The sequence below is a fragment of the Monomorium pharaonis genome, chromosome 1, assembly GCF_013373865.1.
Source record: "Monomorium pharaonis isolate MP-MQ-018 chromosome 1, ASM1337386v2, whole genome shotgun sequence".
Taxonomy (NCBI): domain Eukaryota; kingdom Metazoa; phylum Arthropoda; class Insecta; order Hymenoptera; family Formicidae; genus Monomorium; species Monomorium pharaonis.
The window spans coordinates 4,741,484-4,764,273 of record NC_050467.1 but is presented as its reverse complement, the minus strand read 5'-3'; the positions used below and the strand labels follow the sequence as shown (position 1 = coordinate 4,764,273).

General features: G+C 41.3%; 1 long non-coding RNA gene across 1 annotated transcript in view; it reads left to right on the top strand.

The window, feature by feature from the left end:
• The first annotated feature begins 9,211 nt into the window (after nt 1-9,211).
• Nucleotides 9,212-22,790, top strand: part of LOC118647846 — a 226,488-nt gene continuing 212,909 nt past the window's right edge. Inside the window, exons 1-2 of the long non-coding RNA XR_004964979.1 lie at nt 9,212-10,936; nt 11,560-11,621. This is a non-coding gene — a long non-coding RNA (uncharacterized LOC118647846). The remainder of the gene's footprint in view (nt 10,937-11,559; nt 11,622-22,790) is intronic.

The window sequence follows — 22,790 nt, the reverse complement described above, 5'->3', positions numbered from 1 at the left end:
GAATCTTGAAAAATGTCACATTATGGCTTTACAAACTCATTCTTTCATTTTAATTATTTAATAATTCTTCTTTTTAAAGCTGAAAATATTAATTTTATCAAATCAACGTTAGTGTCGCATCTACACGAAAATCTCAATGTGCCACTTTCTTCCAGTTACATACAAATTAAAGTAATTAATTAACGATTAATATCATAGTCGTTAATGGGAAGATAACAGCGTTGCGTGTCACGGGGGAGTTTTCTTTTTTTACGAGTAATTGAAATTTGTAGAATACGCGCGGCCCGGCCGATTGCGGCGGGCACACGTGTCGGCGCCGACGACGGTGGCGATAATATGCAAATGCAGCTGTTACGGCATGAACGCACTCAATTACCAGGTGCGAACGGCCGAGCCGCGCCGGTGTATCAGGCGGGTACTTAACATCGATTACTTTAACGAGAGACAACTCCCGAATTCCCGTACGACGGTAATAAAGAGCGATCAAATAAGAGCGATCGATCGATCGGCTCGATATGTGCGTCGGGTCCTAAAGGCGCGAGGAGGGGGGGGGGGGCGAGCAGCGTTCAAAATTAACAGCCATACTAATTCTGGCTTCGTTACACGGCCCCCTGATTAATTCCGTGCAAGTATGTTACAGCGACGGGACGCTGATAATTAATGACGTCGACGTGGTGGAAATTTCGAGGTGGATCCAAGTCGGTGGTCGCACTGGAATTAGGTGACAAACGATTTGCCTCTGTACAGAGCTGCGGCGTAAAGAATGCCGAGGGAACTATCGTTCCTTCGTTAACGTCTACGTTAATAACTACCTCGTCTCGTTAAAATACTCCCGCGCTAATTACGAGTTGACGATCGCGTTGTAGCGCCGCGGTGGGGGGGAAAAAACCCAGAAAAAAAACTAACGCGTTGCGTTAACATCGAATTTTACCGTTGTTGACTTCTGGTTGTATAAAACAGTGAACTTTGTTACGCGAGCAGCCTTATTAAACTCCCGCCGGGGATACTAATACCGTTTAGCGCGCTATAGCTTAATACTTAATGCTCACTTATTTTACATAATAATATGTACTATTTATACGCGTTTTGTGTAATGCGAGAGCTTTTTCTTAATTATTTTCCTCCTGAAAAACTTTCAATATGATATAAAGCGTCATAAAGAATACACGTGAAAAAAAGAAAAAAAGAGAAAGGGAGTTTGTCAAGAAGTATTCCGTCTAAACCAATGGATTACTGTACATCAGCTTGCGCTACACATTACTGTCAGCTTGTAGCCAGTGGAAGCCCCGTAATGTAGCGCAGCAAAATATTCTGAACAAACGGCGAAGTTTACTAAAAGAAGAGGCCGTAAAGAGCTCCGGCGGGGCGCGCGAATCCTTATTTATCCTCGATTACGAGGCCGTCCTCGCCGACGAGTTCTTTCGGTTGATTAAAAAAGAGTGGAGAGGCGTGTGGAGAACAACACTCCATAAAGCTGCACTCGTTTCATTTTGCGTCCTTCATCAGGCCGTCGGCCGCCTGATGTACGCGCGTAAAGAGAAGTAGCTCAGCAGCCGGGAAAGATGTACGCGCGGCGGCCCGGCCTCGCCGGCTGATCCCGCGGTCCTCGCGAGAGCGGGCGCGGCGCGGCGCGGCGCGGGGGTTTACTTCCCTAAAATAAGAAACGCGGAGAGAAAATAACCGGGCGAAAACGCACGTAGGCGCCCCGCTAATGCCACCGAGCGAAATTTCACCCTCGGGGCGCGCCGAGGTTTAAAAATGACGGGGCTGCCGCATCATGCGATAGATCCTCGTGTGTTTGCGTACGCTCAAAGGCCCCTGCCCATATTACGTCGAAGTGCGCGCGCTTTAAAATTCACATCTCCGCGATAGAGCAGTGGACCCGCGGAGGCATTCAAAGGAGGACGCGTCAAAGGACCCCCCCCTTTACAGCCGTGAGGCTTCGGAGATCAACCCAAGTTGGCTGACGTTGGAAGAAACTTGGTGTGCAACGTTGAAATAATACATGAAGATTTATTGTATATAAGAGAGAGAGATGCACTTTTTGCGTCAGAGTTTTCAACTTTTACTGTCTCCACTCGGACGTTAGGAGAAGACACTATATACATATAATTTAAGTTTAGCCTCAAGGCTTTCCAGCGCACTTCAGCGGCCGAATGACGTGGGCGTGAAAATGATATTTTAATCATGGTGCCCCGATCTTTTCCTTGTTCCCATGCATCGCGTATAATCTGAGGGACAAGAAGCCACGGCTATTAATTTCCAAGGAGAAGTCTCTATTAATGCCCGCGCTAATATTCGCCGCGAGAGCTTTACTTTCGAGAGCAACCCTTTCGCATAATGGCGTTGAATTAGCGCCAGCGTTTTCCCCCTAGCGACGACCCCCGGGGCATATCAACGTTGGCCTCCCGTTCCCTCCGCCGCCGCCGTCGCCACGGCGTCCCGTCTCCAATTTTTGTCCAGGACCTTTAAATTACTCGGGATTAGGCTGCGTGCATTTTACGAGCGGGCGAACGACAGAACTTTTTTAATAGCACGATAGCGGTAGTACGGTCTTAAAGCCCTTTTTTGCATTTTCAGTGCTCGCAGTTTAAAACGTCACGGTCCGAAATTTATCATTATCCTACCCCTCCCGTGTGGCCTGGTTTATATTTGCGCAGCGATACGCGGACTTATCATGACGTAGCGCTTATTAAATTTCACCGGATTAGGCGAAGAGAGTTCGATGATTCTTCCAATTTTTATTTATTGAATCGTATCTGATTTATTTATATCTACATGTCTAAAGAAGATATTTGGCGAGATGTCTTATTAACGCGCAAAAATCAATACTATATTTGCAATTATGAGTGTATCTTTTTAATTTTTGTTTGATATATTTGTTTAAAGATATAAGATGACGGTCCAATTATGAGCAATTTAAATGGTTAAAATGATTTATATTAATGTAAATTTAATGATTAAACATTTTTTAAAGTTGTTAATGTTAATGTAAACAGTAGATATTGTAATTTCAAAGAAAAACCATGTGTGTGTGTGTGTGTGTGTGTGTGTGTGTGTGTGTGTGTGTGTGTGTGTGTGTGTGTGTGTGTGTGTGCGCGCGCGCGCGCGCGCGCGTGCGTGTGTATGTATATTTAAAAAACCGCGATTGTAAATTTTGGAAAAATATTTAAAAATTTATGTTCAATTTCTAATTATGAAGTTGCATAATTATATATTAATGAGCGTTTTTAGTTTTCTGTTTTTTTTTCTAAATATTGTGATAGAGAAAATAATTTTACTTACATTAAAACAATTACAAAATTTTTCTATATTTATTTAAAATACATGTATGTCTGTAAAACATACTTTTGCAAATTAGACTCATCTCAAGTACTGTATCCCTCAAATCGTAATAAAATTCTAATTCTCATTAATTCGAGGCAAAATCTCGGTGGCACCGATCACGGGGATGAATGAAACGAGTCACGTGAGATTTTCTTCGACCGGGAAATTAATGCGAACGATCGCGAGGATCATGGCCATCTGCACAGAGATAGAGCCAAAGGATTTTCTTTTAACGAACAGCGCCACGTCGCCTTGTTTCTCGGGAATGGATTAAAGGCGGGCGTGTTTAATTTGGGTAATCCGCGCGGTTACAGCCGTAGAATGTAGTTGCTAGAGGGGTTGCTACGTTACGAGTAAGTTCTTGTCCCTTGCAAGGTGATAACTCTGTACGCAGGTGGCCTCCTCTCCTTCGTGCCGTCCTGCGGTAAACCGCTCGACGGTCCCTTTAATTTTTACCGAAGACGGCGCTTTTCCGAATGAATTACTACTTACCGGCCATCCCCCGGCCCTTCCATCCACCTCTCGCGTGCAAGTCGTTCGCTGTTCTGTTAAAATCACCCGGATTTGTCGTCTGTAATTTACGGGCGACGTGCCGGAAAAGGATGAGGAAAAAAAAAGGAAGAAATAGATGGACATAATAACCACGTAACAGCAGCGCCGTTTTTAAATTCCGGGCGAGATCCCTCGCTGGAAATCCCCGCACGATATCAAACCGATTTTAATGGGATTACAAGGATATTTCTCTTTTTTTTTGGCCCATTCTACTACTACTGTTCATTCATTGACGTGTGTGTGTCAGAGGATTTGAAAACGTCGGGCTGATTGGCATTCGGCGAGGGAACACCTGAGATATTAGCTCTCATTTATTTCTGACATCCGTCCGTTCTATGTTTTAGTTCCTGTGACGATTCGCATAAGACATGCATAGACAATTAATGGAATCACGCCGTCGTAATTAGAGAATATTTTCACTGAAAAATTATATTCTTAAAATAAGAGGACTTTATACCTTACGAGCCCACTTAATACATATTTCTAATGGCTAAGAATATTTCTTTTTCTAGAATATTCCTTTGAAAGGATAGATTTTTTTTCTAACAAACTTAACAATAACATTGCATGCAGATTATATTTCATTTGTAACAATTATGTCTCGTTATAATTTAACATAGCCTATCCAAGTGTAACGTTTGATTCAAAAAGCATCTTAAACATCGTGATATTTAAATGATAGATGAGACTGTAATGACAAATGACTCGAAAAATTAACTTAGACAATTGTCTCGGACAGCACATGTTATTTAAAGATCAGTATTTATAACTTATATTAGTTTGTTTTTACATTTAATTCATGATTGACGGAAAACCGTGTGTGCTTCAATAAAGTTCTGAAGTTAAGATTCTCTTGGCCCTATTTTAGAAGAGACTATTACAAAATGAAAGAAAAGTTGGCGTCACAACTAAAAATGAAAAAAATCACCGCTGTCACTGAATTCTTTTCGTCTGCCGCATATGAGCTGTTACATTTCGGGCGGGAGACGCTTCCTCGAATTCCGCATGTGCGAATGCATTAAGCGTAACAAAGAACGCGGTACTCCGAGCATTCGCTCGACCGAGATTTTTCAAAAGTCGCCCGTTAATGGCGGCATAAATATCCGCCTGACCCGAGAAGGAAGGGTTGGCGTCGTCGGCCGATCGTAATTAGCCCCGCGGTACCGTGGAATTCTACGGTGGAAATCGCGCATTACTTGAGAAATTGTATTCGGCCTTTATATTTAGTGGCCGCGCGTGAAGGAAGACGCCGAGAAAGAATGCGCGTGCACACATAACTGACGTTAATATCTCACCGACGTGGAGATAAAACTCGCGCGGGCGACGCGAGTTTTTAAAGAAATCGCGCGCGAACGTCTGCGTGGCCCATTCAAAAGATTCCTTGGCCCGATGTGGCGAGGAGTAAAACGCACCCATAATTTACGATACCGTTTTCACGATCGCGTGAGACAGGAAGCGACGGCGAGAGATAGGGAAGGAAAAAAAAAGGTACGTTTGCTCCCGTTAAGAGCCGGGTGTCGCGCGAATTGCGGATTCAGCTCGCTCTCGTGACGAGCTCTCTCTCTCTCTCTCTTTCTCTCTCTTTCTTTCTCGCGGATTCCATTGATCGTTCCCCGTGTCCGGGGGTGAGCAGGCAGGAATTTTAGCAGTCGGTTTTGCGCACGACCATCGCATTTTAATAATAAACGCGTTCCTGTTGCGTCGCTATGGAGAGGCGTATCGGCAGGGTGAAATTTAAGGGGATATGGTCGTTTGAAAAAGCGAAAATAATATCGCGCACTTTTGGAGCCCCGTAAAATACTCATAAATTTCCTATAAAGCGAAAATTGTATGCGTCTTTTATTTACATACTGAATAATTTACAATAAAATATCAGTTTCGTGCTAAGAAGAAGGATTATTCAATTTTTAGTTTTTCTTCTTTCAAGTAATCGTTACGAATATTTTCTTAATAATAATGTTGAAATACATTTACTCAAGCAAGTAATTTTTATTTGAAATAAACTTCTACATACACGCAGAAAATTACATACTATAAACAATTTTAAATTTTAAATTGTTTTGTATTAAATTACTTGTATTTCATCATAAGCATCATATTTATTCAAAATATATGAATTCCAGTAATTTAATATTTCAATCAAGAGTATTAATTAAAAAATAAAAATTTTGTTTGCTCATATTATTCTGGTTTTTCTTCTGAAAGAGTATAATTTTTTTTTATTACATGATAATAAGTTTTTTTTTAAATTTGTGATAAGAGAGTACATTTTGAGATAGTTATGAAAAAGATACTTTTTGTTACAGATAACTGTTACTTAATTAAAAGAAAAAACTAAATTGAGTATTTCACTTTTCTCAGCAGTAGAATCGTTATTTTTTTGTAAGGATGATTCTCCCTTAACAAAAATCTTATTAAATTTTGATTAAATAATATTAGGCGTTACATCTCGTTATTTTTAATATTAAATATTAAATGTCTTTAAATTTATAATATAAATTTGGAAAAAATTTTAGTTTTGCAACTTCAATTCCGTATCGCTTTTTAATCTCGAAATTCGCGAAGCGAAGCTATAAAGAAGTATCGCGGGTTATGGAGAAGTTTCCGATAACTATGAAGCTCACGTTCTCGGGGGGTTGAGGGAAAAATTTTTCCCGCGGATTCTTAAACTCGCGGGAGACGAGATATTACCGCGCCTCGTAGGCGGAGCTGCCGGAATTGCTGGCAAAAAGGAGCGAAAGCTAGCAGCGAAGCGAAGACTAATTTTAATTAGTTACTCCCTCGGCACGCTTCGAACGCCTATCTCCCGTCCTCCCTTTCTCTTTCCCGTAGCCCTTTCGTCATATTATTTTCTCCTTCTCCGACCCCCCTATCTTCTCTTCTTCGATGTTATCTTTCCATGGTACGTTAAGAAATTGCGGCGAGTCAAAGGGAAGTCCGCTCGCCCGGGCCGTTGCCGCTCGCTTCAGATCCCATCGAGGCCGTTCCTTCCTTTCTTTCCAGCAAATTGAAGAGTATGATACCGAGAAATGCGTTCAGCCCATTTTCGGCAGTTGTTTACGTGGTACTTGTGGATGTATATCGTAGATGATTCGGGTTGGGTATCTATCGATTTGTAACTTTTCAGACCCGCTTCCCTATCTCTCCTCGGGGACTTCACCATTTTTTCCCCGGTAAATTGAAGAATATGGTCCTAACACCTCGTTCGACTTACCCTCGGCAACGTTTTATGTCGATTTTATGTCGATAATGCACGTGAGAGCGCGATTGGATTAAGAAAAATATTCAATATCTTTGATTAGGAAAATGTGATTGAACTGCGATATTTGAAAATTAAATGAAAGTATAAGAACCAGAGTGATCCTGAATTGATGAATTCTCTCGGGGACAAATGATTTTCTTTCGACCAAGGTGATATCGCGTTTCCGAAAATTTACGATCGTTCGATCGCGTCGGACGGTTTACATCCATAACCGCCCTCGTAAACGGTCCCGACTCGTGTAGGGTTTCTAGAATCGGACCCTCGAGGCATATTTAATTAGGGAAAATTTCGCCTTGAGAGGATCGAGGATCTACCGCGCTCCCAAGAGTGCATTTTTTTAAGGAAGCGCGAACGCGACGATCGCGGATGCTTGTAATTAGAATAGGAAATTTTCTTCCTTTATTCAAATTCTCTCACAAGTATACATATGAAAACTTATTTATTTCTGCGGGTAGACAGTTTGTTGAATTTAAAGTTAACTCTCTTTCTCTGACAAAGATTTTTTTAAACAAATATGTGAATTTCTCACAACCGTTCAAATTTTTTCACATGTTCCATCATTAATATACAAATTGGATTTCTGCTGGTCTGACTGCTCGCAATTTATTTCTGTGACAGTCACTATGGTTATGAAAAAATTATAAGCACGAAGGCATTAACAAAAAAGCCTCCTTTTTATGCTATTCACACTCTCTCTGACATTATTCATACAGAGGGAAAGTTACAAGGGCACCCCGTAAAGAGTTAAAAATTCGATATCGTGCGCACACACAGAGAATCCCCTGACATTATCTACCCCTGTTTCCGATGTGAAAGCCACGAGGACGAGATACACCGCACGAACGAAACGAGAATCATGACGGAGGCAGAAAAAGAGAGAGGTGGAGAAAGAGAGAATTTTGAGACCACTGTCGCGGTCCAGGGAGGGTGACGGCGTCTGTGACAGCATCTTCCGACACTGATTAATGACGCGCGGAGTCAACGGCTAATGCCGTGGGGTGCGCGTCTCTCGTTCTCTCCGTCTCTCGTTCTTTTCCCCCCTTGACATTTTTCAATCGGTCTGCACCGTCCACGACAGTGTGGTTTCGCCAGAGCATGCCCTAAAATTCGGGACACAACCCACAGCAGCCGTCAATCCGGGCCGCTTTATTAAAATCCGCATGCGAGAGTTGTTAGGCCGTCATTAGGACGTAATCATCGAACAAGGCATTAATCATCAAGAATTTATGAAAGATTCAATAAACGTTGCATGTGCTACACGATCAAAATTAATAACTCAATGTGAAATATGATATATTTACATCAGGAAATATTCAGAGTAATCAGCTTTCCAGCAAAGAGCAAAAACAGAAAGATCTAAAAGATACTTTATATTATATTTACATTATTTTTTATTATTTATTTAATACTTTTTGTATTAGAAGCTGTACGATGTTTGATAAGTAGATATATATATATATTGTTAAAATTGAATTATAAAGTTAATTATTGAAAATATTAATTTATTCTTCCAGTTCATGATTTATTAATTTTTATTTACTCATTTATTCATTTTGCTTAAGTAATTTTTATTCTGATTTGTTTTGTAAAGATACTAATGGTTTAAAACGATAATAAAAATAATAATTAGTTAATTAATTATTAACGATAAATTATAGCTTTAATGTATAAAATATATTTTTAATTCTCTTTTTTAATAAAAGATTAGTTGTTCATTGTTTCATAAAAGTATCAAATCGAGTTTATTAAGAGATTTTATTTTGATTGAAAAAATTTATGATAAAATTTGTATATCTAATATTACACATTTTTCAATTTTTTATTTCGAAAAACATAAAATTGAGTGATATCAATTAATAATAAAAAAATATTAGATCACGTTCTCTGTTTCTCGATTTAATCTCTTTTTTATTTTTATTACAATCATAAAGCGTAAAATTTGTAAAGAAATAATTATATTTTCGCAAATACTTTTTCAATTAAAAAATTATAACAAATTTTACTCTAAATAAATATCAAATTGAATATGCTCTTCTCTCTAAAAAAAAAAAACAGACTATTTATTTGATCACAAATTTTCATTAAAACAGGATTGAATTAATTTGCATATAACAGTTAAACTTTTAATAGACACATATCAATTATATTAGAATATATTTTTGTTAAATTACGATTCAAATAACGCATATTTTCGTATTCGATATGCATACTCGAGAAATGTACGAAATTAATAAATTATCCTCACACAATGTTTAACAAGTTTCACAAAATAAGTCGCGAGGCCACAACACAACGGGCTCGATAATAATTCATCTAAAGTGATTTGGGATACGTACCTGTTCACAAAATGCCCATCGCACATTTATTTCGATACGTTAAATATTTCATATCGCGCGCGCGCGTGTGTGTGTGTAGGGGGGAAGGGGGCACGCGGTGCCCGGCTCGCCCATTGTTTACGCCAACACAAGAGCGCCCCCTCGTCATTCCGTCGGTGAGACGCGAGCCGCGAGCCAGCGAACGGCAGCCGATCCGCACGTATATCGCAATATCATCCCTTTAAGCACAATCGTTCCCCGCAATCGACGATCTATTATCGGTTTATTGTACCAACGGCGTACCAGCTCTACCGACTTGTTTCGAGGCGACGACGGCGCAGCAGACGCGACGAGTTTATGCGAGCAGGTACATCGCCCGAAATAGGAATCCATCTGATTGAAATAAGAAACTTGGGATAAAGAACGTTGCTACTTCGTACTTGTAAGCAATAATTATTTCGTCAACGGCGTCGTACGCAATGCTCGCGGCGTATAACCTAACCTATATCGCGGGGGGGAGAGGGATCACCTTCTTTACACTCGCGTACGCGTCTCGAGCCGGCACGGCAGGCAGACGTCCGAAATCACGATTACTGAAATGACGATTCGGATTTTCTATCGATCGACAGCCCACTCGTCAACAATGCACACGTGTGTGCTATGTAAGATCACACTCGAAAAACACGGTACGCCACGTGAACTACGTACTCAAACATTAATTCGGTAACTGCGCGATTGTCGCGCGGCACCGGGCTGAAGTTGCCGACAGTACCTTCCGAGTACTTCGTCCAGTAACGGGAATGTCGCGGATCGCGTTTGCGTCGGTTAGTGTCGCGACGCGTTTAATTAGTGAGTACAGCCGCGACCGCTCCGATAATTGAAGTCCTGTTAACACTGGCGTTCGTTTGTAACGTAAATTCGACGCTCCTTGATTCGAGGAAACGTTTAACGTCTACGCCGAGAACCGTTTGATTCGATCCGTCCCAAAGGTCGTATTTCCGATTGTTGCATTCTGCAGTTAATCTTCTTAATTCTGCAGTTCGTCTTCACTCTTGGCACGTTCATCCTTGACTGTTTATCGTAATGCTATTACATATACAATCCAAGATTGCACTTGCCCTAAATAGCGAGCGTTGTGTTATTTATTACTTGCAGCGTGAAAAGTGCGGTTAGGAGCAACAGGTACACGGCGGCGGCGCGGCGAATGACGGAGTGAAATTGGCCGCATGACTTTTGGAATTCTCTCCACCGGTCGAAGGATTCGTCGATTTACGTTAATTCGCGAACGAGTCACTCTCACGCGACGATAAATGCGTATCGCGTACAGTTAATATCGGGAGTGCCGTGTCCAAAGTATGTATCGCGCGACGATGAATTTTGTGCTCGCGAGTGCATTTGTGTGAGTGCAACGTACGGAGGAAGTCTGGGAGGAGGAGGAGGCGGCCTGGGAGGCACCGGGCGACGGCGGAGCAACCAGGAGGTAAACATAACCTAATTCGTTTGTTGTTTGCGATGTTAATCGTTTATTTTCTCGTCTATTTGAATGGGGTCGTGCCGTACATCTCAAGATTACGTCTGCACGAATTATTTACGTGTTGTTTACGTTGTGTTTACACGAATCTCTCTCGCGTAGATAATACAATGTAAATCGTTATAAGTTGGGTTACACAGAAAAGAAGCAACTTAGTCATAAGAATGTTAATATATCTGACTAGTGTGATAATAAAAAATAAAAAACAATATAATTTTTAATACTTCTTGAATCTTCTATGGTTCATGAATTATTGTTTCCATAAATGACATGTAAAATATAGTTAACGTTATATGTATGTAATGTAGAGTATTTATTATACACGTAAACACCCCGATTTGAATATGCTTGTATTCAAATAATTTAAAAATAAGAATTTTTATTTACGAAAATTTTAAAGATGTATTTGAAAATACGATTATTCCTAACAAATGTTTGTTTCATTAAATATCTTTTAAGACAAGTTTAAATAAAATTTAAAGTACGCGGACATATAACAATTATTTTTTAAGAATATTAATAATTTCGAACGATGTAATAATTATTTGGATATACTTATTTGTATGTTACAGTTCAACATGGATTATACAGTTCAACATGGATATAAAGTACTCCGCTGTTGCGCATCTTATTGGTGAGTTGAATAATTTTTAATCTGGAATAATGGATTTATGAAGTATGTATAAGCATTAGAAGTTATTTGAGACAAACGTAATGGTTCCTAGATTTATTGTCTTAAAACGGTTAGACGGGATAATCTTATCTTTTACTTTATTTTCAGATATCAATTTTAGATAACAAGGTGTTTACTTCTAAAAATGGAAAAACACGAAATTCTGAGATTTTATTTGTTTTTATTCTTAAAAATCGTGAATTTTATTGTGGTGCTCAGAAACATTTTTGAGAAACTTTAGTTTTAAATTTAAATTCTATTTTTCTTTTTCTGACAAAATTGTTTCTTTGATTCTCGACGCAATGCAAAGTCGTTAATAATAAATATGGCATACATATATCTACATTCTATTGTGTTTGGCGAGTTTTTATAAAAAAATTAATGGCAATTAAACACTACATTGTTTTAAATTGGTATTGTTTCAGTTTTTAAATTTTTAACTTTAAATGAATCCCCGTGAATTAAATCCATGTATTATAAGCAGATGGTTATGTGCCATATTTTAGAGAGTTTATAATTTTTTTTTCCCAAAATTAATATTCATACTTTAGTAGTTTTTCTTTATGAGAGGGATTAATTAAAAGGTAAGATAAATTTATTTCAAAGCTACATTTAAAAATTATCTAATCCTGAAATTTAAGTAAACACCTTGGCTAAATATTTGGTTGCGAAATAAAAGAAAATCGATGCAAATGAAGCAAATATGATCAATTCTAATTACGTCTTTAGGATCATAGCTTCTATTTGTTAATTAATTTTGCTAATTAATAATTAATTGTTGAAAAGGAATCTATTTACGCGAAATTTAGCAGGATTCAACTAATAATAATAATAATAATAATTAGCAGGCATGAATGTAATCATCTTTCGGTCGTTATCCTAAACTGCTAATTAGACTCTTTTGTCATGTAAGAACGTTGCGAACAATATCGCCTTTCTTATCTTATAATTATAAACTCCAATCGATGCGAGATACTCGTGTCGATTAGTCAATATCATTCGATTTATACATCTTGCGAAAGAGTTTGTCGGATAATCCATCCGTTCTTCGTTACTCCGTAATTCCATCAAGCTCCCCCAATTAATCCGTCCGATGCGTATAGCATGAAATGCAAATTGGCGGGCTTGGGCGCGCTTTCGGACTTAATTGTCGTCGCCGGAAATGCCCGCTTAAGCGAATCTGGTATTTATATTGCCGATAAACGGGGAATGCATATTAAAACATGCAAATCGACTAGATAAAAATTCGGGTCGCTCCCCCACGCTGTTAAACGGCCGGAATGCTGAGCCACGGAGATTTCAGGGATTTCGGACAGAAGGGTGCTCACGGCCGGAGTTTTGAACGATCGCGGGTCCGTGCTTTACCGGCTGTTTCGAAGAAAGGGGATATATGCCGCGTCGCCGCTGCTGATGCAAACGATTCGACATGAAATTCCGACATGGTAACACGCCACGTGCATTCCTGTCACGCGTGTCGGCTTCCCTAACAAAGTGAGGGGTTGCGGCCGAGCATATGGGGGGGTAAATCAAAATTTCGCATCTACGCGATCGGATCTGCGGTTGGTATCGTTTTGCATTACTTGTACTACCATTATTCCCCTTTCGAATCGAGCTGCAACGCTACGCGACGAATAATCAGAAGTCCGGAAAAAGTAAAAATTAGTTATACATTTGAACTTAATTTTATTCCAAAGCTATGCCGACGAGCATCTGATTTATCGTAATGTAACCGGGATGATATTTTACAATACGCTTTTTCGCTTTTCTTCCGCCCTCGTCGTTCTTACGATTCCGAGAAGTCGCGTCTGAAATTCCGAGATACACTCTGTATATCATGAGCAGCATGTTATTAATGCCGCTCGGAGATACAAGGAATACAAATAATACAAGCGCAGCGGGTGCATACCGCGTCGCTCTTCCCCGTCGCGGGAATTTTTCAGGATCTTGATTGAGGCATTAGCGCGCGGCGACGGAGCCGTCGTTTTTCCAATACCGCGTCGCATCAGGAATTATAGCAATTTCGAGATAAACAGCCCTCGCGGCAGAAATTGCCCCGACGACGACGTCGCAAATCGCGCTACGTCTTCATAATTCCACGTCGCGTCGATCATCCGCGCGATCTGTCATCGCTGATATTATCGTCGTTCTTCCCTCCACCCCCCCCCTCTCCTCTCTCTCTCTCTCTCCTTCTCCTGTCGCCGTCATTTTTTTTATCCGCGAATGGATTTCTCCGTCGAATCACGTTCGTATTGTCCCGCGACGGACAACCGCGTTGTCAGAAATTTTCCGATGGTCGAACAATGGAGCTTTCGCAATTTGCTCGCTCGCGCCGAGTATCCAGATGGCCGGAGAATCCGAAGTTTCCAGATGGCCTTCGATCATCGATAGCCAGACGAATAAGCCTATTCATCTCGTTGATCCTCTCGTCGAGCCCGAGTAAACTGCGTTTTTTGATTTCTACCGATGATATTGACTCGACGAGATTGAACAATTAAAACTCTTTTGCAATTGAATGGCGTAAGACACTCTCTAAGCGTCACTGAATATAAAGTCATTAATTATTAGGTATATACCGAGCCGTTATCGAAGACTCGCGAGGACTGTTGCATGAAAGGGCGAGGTTCTGAATAAAGAGAGACCTCTCACCCCTGGGATCTTATGCAAATAATATTTTCTTCTCCGATCCGCGGCAATTCGATCGTTTAGCATATCAAAAGATGGCTCATGTAGATTGCTTTTCGCGAAAACTCGACGCTTTCACTTTTCGTTTTCGCACCACGATCACCTCGTACACGCTTCGAAGCGAAAGTGTTAATTCTTTATGAGTAACCCCCCATACCATTCATAATGCATAATTAATGACCGCGGCACTGTGTATGCGCAGTATCGCATTATATATGTTTTTGCCGTTGCTCAAATAGGACCTGGGGCCCGGAGGATAATGCGTATTGTATTGTTATTATTATCGTTATTATTATGCCGGTGGATTTTTTTTACGCCGCCCGCCGCCAGGGCAATCGCAACCTAGTCGCAATAGAGTAGAACTCCCGGCGAACGCGTAGGTGTTCGAACGCAACGAAATAATGATGATTGATCCCTGGAAAGGTTTCACCGTTATAGTACGGACCGGTTCGTTCGACACGTACAGACTTCCATCGCGGTGTTATTTAGACTAATGCCTCCTCGGTCGCTCGGCGTGCCTATTCGTCCTACTAGATTAGGATTATTAATGGGAAAACGCGTCATCAAAAACTGATCGAGCTACTTTCTCAATACGATTCCTAAAATCCGCCGATATGTTCTGTGATTCTTTTTTTTTTTTCAAGTTAAATTTAGTTTTTAACGTATAACAGGACAGGATTTTTGCGAGGCAGCGAACATCCATTTATTTGCTCGTGCAGCACGTACAACGTATCTGACGCTCAGTTTGATGGATTGACAACCGGGGCGCGTCATTAAGGGAACGAAAGAAGACGTCGAGATGCTGCGTACCCAGCCTGCGTCTGTTCGGAAACGAGCACACTTGTATTCGAACAATGTACTGTTAGCGATATCGTTTGGGCCGTGGGTAAAGGCGTGTAAAATGAACTTGAATTTTGAGGTCTATCTACATATTTAATGTAAGAGCTTACAGCATTTATATGAATATTATTTTATTATTATATAATTACTATATTCAAAGAAACAAGAACTGAGCATTGTTAGCTAAAACTTAGAGAAAGATTTCTCTTTTCTCAGCATCTCATCTTCTTCGGAATAATCTTTGAGAGCTTCGATGATTTTTCGGCCCCCAATTAAAGGATTTAGGCAACGGATAATTATTTTGATAAACAAGTTAGTGTTCAAAGATGTGTTACACTTATTTTTTTAATAATGAAAGAATTATGAAACAATTATTAAAAAGTAATATAAAAAATTTGGTTGCGTTCTATATGAATAAACAATTATTTTATTTAGAAGCGAAATGACAAGAAATAATGACAAAAAACTTATTTTTATATAAGTACTTTAAAAACACAAGAAATAATTAATATAAAATTTCTTTGCAGACATTAGATATTTTAGAAATATAAAATTTACTTATATTTATAATATTTACTTACACAAAACAAATTAATGTAAGAATAGTAATAAAATTTTATTACAACACAAGAAATGATAACAAATGAAGTTAATAATCTATAAGAACATATTGTTTAATAAAAATAGAAAAATTCCAAAGTTTTATATATACATAGTTTATTTAAGTTTTAAATCACGTGTAATACATCTTTTTGGTAATCGAAAGAGGAAAGTATGTTTTATTTTACTCTTCTAGACATTAGCGTCTATACGAGTATATTTCAAGTTATCTAAATTCCATTAGTTCATGGATGTCGCTGGGAAGTCGTCAAGTTAAAAATGGTCGTCGTTTTTCATTTTTTTTTTTTTTTGGTCACAGTCTTTCTCCATTACTCCCATCGAGCCTCTGTGCTCGGGAAATGATGCCTGACGTTCCGCTCGAATCAAAACGCTCGAAACGCCTTTATTTACGATCATCCACGCGCCTCCGCCATTCAGCGGAGTTCAAAGAAGAGCTCAAAGAGACGCGCGAAGTGGCTTCTAATGCCCGGCTTAATGTTCCTCGCGATTATAGGAGCTGCGGCGGCAGCGCCCGTTAGATTCTCATCATCGGCACCACGTCTCGTCCGCCGCGACGAACGAGCCGAGCGTTCCCGCGTCCGTCGTCGTGAGAAGAGCTTAACGGTATTACAAGCAGCGCTGGATTTATATATAAGGTTGTACAAAGGCCCTCATGCTTATGCGAAGTCGAGTTTTCCTGAAACACGCGACAGGTCCGCACAATCGCTAAATGACACTTGATTTACTCGGAAATGAATGAAGAGGATTTTCTAAAATTGTTCACGCTGATATGTTTAATATTGATATACTAATGTGTTATCATTCCCAACACGATTACATAAGACTGTTACTATACCAGAATTATAAGATATTCAATTCTGATAATAGTTAGATAATAAACTACTAAACAATAAGAAACTAAACCCAGCCCATCTCAACCCAATAAAATTCTAATAATATTAGGTCTCATAATTATTAATACTATGGAGAAAACAAATATTACCACCAAATAGGTAAATCGCCTCATAAACTTATCTCCCACCATATAAACCATCATATATAAAATAATAAAAAGAAGAAATTAAAAATCCACGAGATCAAAGTGTTGGTCATTTTTTTTTCTGCACTCGGGCTTCCTAATACGATATAATGTAAACACGTGTATCACTGCCGATTAATCTCGTGCGAGTGTTTCACTTAAATGCGGCCCTGTAACGTGCGCCACGAAGACGCACTCTAATTGGAACGCTGGCGCCACGGCGCTCGGACTTGCGTCTCGACGCGGAAGAACTCCCGACGACGGACGGATCTCTTCGACGAAATCCGCCGGAGCGGCGTTTTTCCGCCCGCCGCGTTTCTCTTCCGCCGACACCGATCTTTCAAGAAGGAGGACCGCGCTCTCCCGTGGATTATTTACAAGGCCCTCGTCGCCACCCTCGCGTGTATATTTTTAATCTCCCCCTCTCCCCCTGCGCCCGCCCGACCGAGTAATATGGCGTAATAGATAACTGTCACGATAGCTCATCTCGGAATTTTTCGTGTTATTAGAACGGCGCCGCTAATCGCCCGTGACTTCTCGTGTTTTATCAGTGCGAGCGGCGACCGCCTCATCTCTTTCATTTTGTAAAACCGTAATATTTCTCCTCTATTTCCGTCGTACATCCAAGCCGCGGGTCTCTCCCTATATTTTGTCCGTGGCGACGCGAACGAGGTATACCGAGCACGCGGTTTAATTTGCGTGGACGGTAATCGTGTCAGCTGACATTAGGAAGACTACGATTCCTTGTTTTTTTTTTTTTTCTAATATTCTAGGTAAATCGAAACAAGTCTCCGAGCGTTCCGCGACGCGATTGATTCGTATCGCGAAGCTGGCTCGGTCGCGAAGGAGTAGCCTCCCCAATTTCTCGAGGGGTCTCCGGTCACTCGTCGAGCGACGGGAGCAACACGACGTACGTGCGCATCGGCGAGGATAAGCGGAACCGGAGAAGATATCTCGGGCGGGAATCGGGAGCACGGTCGTGTATCAGTGGAAACGGTCCTCGTTGGTGGAGCAGCGCGCGGCGGACCGAGCTGCAGCTCGGGGAGCCGCAGCGGATTCGTGCGCGCGGTTCGCGCGCGTTCGGTGAAGAAGTTTGCATTCGGAGTAGGCAGGTATAACTCCCGGGAGCGGAGCCTATTTTGTATAACCAGTTCCGCCGAGGCAGAGATTTACGATCGTAGCCATCTTTCCTGCCGAGACCTCCGCACAAGCCCCGGCTCTCCTCTCCGGTTCATCGGAATCGGCTCGCTCGCTCGCCCGCCCGTCCGTCCGTCCGTCCGTCCGTCTGTCCGTCGCCGATGAAACTAGCCGAGAATCGCGAACGACTTATCGTCGCATGAAACTCGCGCTGAGATTTTTTTTTACCGCACGACTGTTCGAATTGTTAATGTTAAGGAATGTGCAACCGTGCCATAAAACGACTTCGTTGAATTATCTAAAAATTCACTTACAAATCTGAAAGTATTTTTGTTAAACTGTAAAAATGATTATGACGTTTAAGCAAATGGTGAGCAAAAAGTTTTGACATTCTAGTGAGCAGCTTGAGTGTTCGACATAATTATTTTTTATATCCAGTTAAGTTTTTAGATTCTTTAGCAAAACTTTCTTTTCGTGTAAAAGTCTAAGAACATCAATTTTCATCCTGACAGAAAATATGTGATATTTGCGACTATAATTGCGTAATAAAATATAATTACAGCCATATAATTTTTATAGTAACGATTACAATAATATTAATAATAATAATAACCTTATACTTGTCAACTATGAAAAAATTGTACTATAAATTACAGCTTGAAAATATAGAATGTGATTAGTATTACTACTAATATTAGAGTAATAATTAATGTAAAAATGATATTCCTGACTATATAATTATTTTACTACGCAATTATAGTTACAAATATAATGTTTCTCTCAGTGCGCGTTCTAATTTCGAATATACAATCTTCCTATATTTATCATCAGCGTAATTATCTTCATAATTATCGCAAAGGATTTTTGTTAAACGATATATTATACAGTGTGATTAATTTACGAAAAATCATATTCTAAAATTAAATATAACTGGTTGGAGGCTTGGGATACGCGCCCGAGGGCTGCATTCTGCAGCGGCGCGTCGGGCGTTGGAGCTACGCATCACGCGGAACAGATGCACAGATGCGCGGTATGCAATTTATTATCTCGCGCTAAGTTATTTCGAAAATTGCCATTGCTGTCGGGGGCAACAACTATTTCGCCAACGCAACGTGATTTATCACCATCTGACGTACTCGATAAAAGCGTATTCTATATGTATCGTTTCACTGTGTATCTCCCTCAGCGTGGCGGAGGAGAAATATTATAAAACTACAACAAAGTCCGAACGGAGAACGACCCGTCGACGAATAAACGATCGCTTTAATTTACGAGTGTAAAACGATTAAAACTGATCGCTCATTATATTTGCATTTCTGAATAAAAAAAAACGTATAGTATTGCTTCGCGTAATCGCAGAGATAAACGTAGATTCCACGGTCATTCACTGATGAGTCTCTATTCGAGTGATGCACCTTGCGCTGCGGTAAAATCGCTATACGGCAATCGAGCCGTTTCCTTCGAGAAGATGAAGAGGAGAACGCACCAGTCGGGATCGGTCGGCGCGCGGAAATAATTACTAGCCTAATCGGTAATCGGTGATCATCGGGAATGAAGCAGGGACGGGGCGGTGGAGGAACGGCAGGACAGTGAAGGAGGAGGGGGAGGAGGAGGAGGAGACCGCCATTGCGATAGACTTTGTCGTTAAAGTTTAACCGCAATAATTGCCAATATTATTTATCGATCGAATAAACGCCGGCCCCTTTGACGAAGGAAGTCGAGCGCGTTATGAATCATTTACCCGCGCGCCGTCTTTTTTTTTTACGACTCTCCTTTCCCCGATACTTTCTAAAACCGGGTCGGCCACGAGAGCGGGAGAAATTACCTAAGGGAATTCGTTGTAATGACTAGTTACAAGGCGCTGCCTCCCAGGTTTACGAATGTCGGATGTCGTTTGATCGCCGCGCGAGCGATTCCACACCTCGCTGTATCGCAGAAATCGAGATCGGAGCAATTCTTCGCTTAGGACGGATCTTGCAATGTTTCACCTTTTCCTTTAGACCCCTTCCCCCTCTTCCGTTCAGCTGGGGAAAATTCATAAGACGGCTTGATTGACGTAATTAATTTTTTTAATAACTCCGACGAAGCCGTAAACGGAGGTTTAATGAAGTATATAATGCAGCGTGTTAAATTGTTTTTCGAACAATACTTCAATGGAAATAGTGAGTGGCAATACCTCGCGCAGAGACATGAAACGGAGAGTTTTATACATACACTATAACATTTTTGCTACAGTGTATGTCATTTTGCCTTCTGCGCGTTATTTCTCCGGCAATAATCCACTCGGCGATAAATTGCGGCTCTCCCCTTATCTTTCGTACATTTGACGTCGAATTTGCGACGGGATCCTGCGGACTCTGGGGATTCCGACCGTTGGATACAGTCTCGGATTACTATTGCTAAACGGCATCGCGTGTCCGTCTCCTTTTGTAATTCCGTTCAATTGAACTACCTTCCGACAGTTAACACAACGAGTCCGAATGCGTTTCGCGTACTTTAAGGTCAGGAGTGACGCGGGGGGGTTGCGTGGCTCGCAAACGGCAAACGGCCATGTGCATGGTCACATCCACGGTAGACGTCGTAACGTAATACACTTCGCAAGGGTCCTCTGCTCAGTGTCTCCCAATTTCGTTTTCATTGCCCGAGTACGGCAGTTCGCGTGCCGCTATAAAGAAACTAATCTTGCGAACAGCTCTCCGTTATTCCGAAATTTAGCACGTTTGTCTTGAAATTTTGTCAAATATTTGGGATACGAGAATCCTTGTTTTTCTGTGAAAAGAAAAAAGTTCGGCGAATAGAGAGATGAAACATCATTTTTTTTTTCCAAATATTTCGTACGAACAGTCGGGATGCACGTGTAGATGCAAATTTTTGAAGACAGTCGGTGAGCCCGGCGATTTAATAGGCGGCTGTTCGCCTTTACAGCATCCGAAATTTGCCTCTCTCCCGACGTAGACCGCAGAAGGAACCACAAAGCCGTAAAGTGTCGCGCGTCCAGGACTCTCGCGCGCCGCATCCTGTCCAATTTCGTAACTCACCTTACTCCCCGCAAAACGTTCCGAGGACAGAGCGACGCGCGGCTTTCGTGCGGCTCGTTCTTCGTAATTTCGCCCAGCTTGAGAACCACCGCTGGTATGCCGCGGGCAGTAGCTACGGGTCCAGCGCGGGGCAGTAAAGGGCAGTAAAGCATAAATCCCCCTCCCCCCTCCCTCCTTTTTTACCGCGACCGCCACCGAAAGCAGGGGAGAGGTGGGGAGGAGGCTTTAATTTTACTCCGGCGTTTTAGTGTGCGCGCGCGAGTCGTTCGATCGGTGAACCGTCGTTCCCCTCTGATCCCCGTTGATTGTCTAATTATCGTAGACCGTAGATACCCACGCGCGCGCGCGCGAGACCATGCGGACGATTAACATGAAGAGCCGGCGAAACGAAACTGGACGTGAGGCCGAGTGGTGAACGAGTGGAATCATGGGTCCAAGATTCTATAGGGCGGGTTAAAGGCGACGGCTCATGTTAGATTTTGCATTTGCTTTGCGCCCGAAAGCGGAACGTGCCCGGGCACGAAGCGGATCGGACAGTGTACGCGTGTATTTCCCACGCTCAAAACTAGCAGGAAGTTCTTGATCAGCTTAATCGCAGGCTCGGGACTGTCTGCTCTCTTCGTATTATGTTATTTCTTAAGAATCTCTGAGTCTGTATGAGCAGAAGGCACTGCAGAAGGAAAGAGACTTTGCTGAAGGATCTAAATGTATATTCAGCTACAGCTACGCAGATCTGAAAATAGTTTTGTTGAACCGTCGAAATAAATTGCGAAGGGTGCTCAGGCATGATGAGCAAAAAGTTTTGACACTTTAGCAACGAACTTGAGCATAATTATTTTGATGGCTTAACGAAATTGTTTCCATAGATCTTCCAGCTTAATTCTTAAATAATTTGGTAAAATCGTTCTTTCCCTGTACATTTTTAGCAAAGATAATTTTACAAAAATTGACAAGTCTACAAAATTAAATTATCATCTTCGTGAGACCGAACATGATGATATTGATTCGGCACATTAGAAATGTTTTCCATGCTGACGCGCTTGTCTTTGCGAAAAATGTCGATTCCCTTAAATAATATCTCATTATCTGAAAGTAGAAAGAATTATGGCTTCGCGAATAATAATAGTTAGCGAAGCCCCGCGTTGCTACCTCACTTGGGAGACGCGCGGTAATTCCATACCGTTCGCGAAGAAGACGATCGATGTTTGAATTTAAACGATATTACGGCAAGTCGACCGAGAGCCGTTCGCCATAATTGCCGCGCCGATGTTATGCACGGCTAATGGCCGCGATAGACGCGCAGCGGCACGCCATTTCGCGAAATTAAGTTACATTATTATTCCTAATAATGTTTTATCAAGACGGCGCGCAAGGATAAACATAGCCCGGGTGGACACGCACGCTTATCCGGGCCTCGATCGTCCCCGATCATTATCGGCGATCTTAAGTGCAAGAGCCGCAATTAACCGACCGATGCCGGGCACGTTCCAAAATAATGTTTACCGTCCAGTCCAAGATAGGAACTAGGAGAAAATTCTCGCTAGTGTCGTTATTACCCGACAAATTACCAGGTTTCTTTGCCTATTTTGTCGGCGACATTTGCAGACAATTGTGGAGACAAAAAGAAATGTCCGATAAAAATTGCAAGGGTTTATTTGAAAAAAAATAGCGGAATATTAATTAGAAAATAAGCGAAAACGTTTGATAATTCTTCTACGAGAGATAGCCAGGTAGAGAAAGGCGGCAGATAGGTATTATTAATTTCCAAGCGAGGCCAGAGGAGGGAGGGGGGGA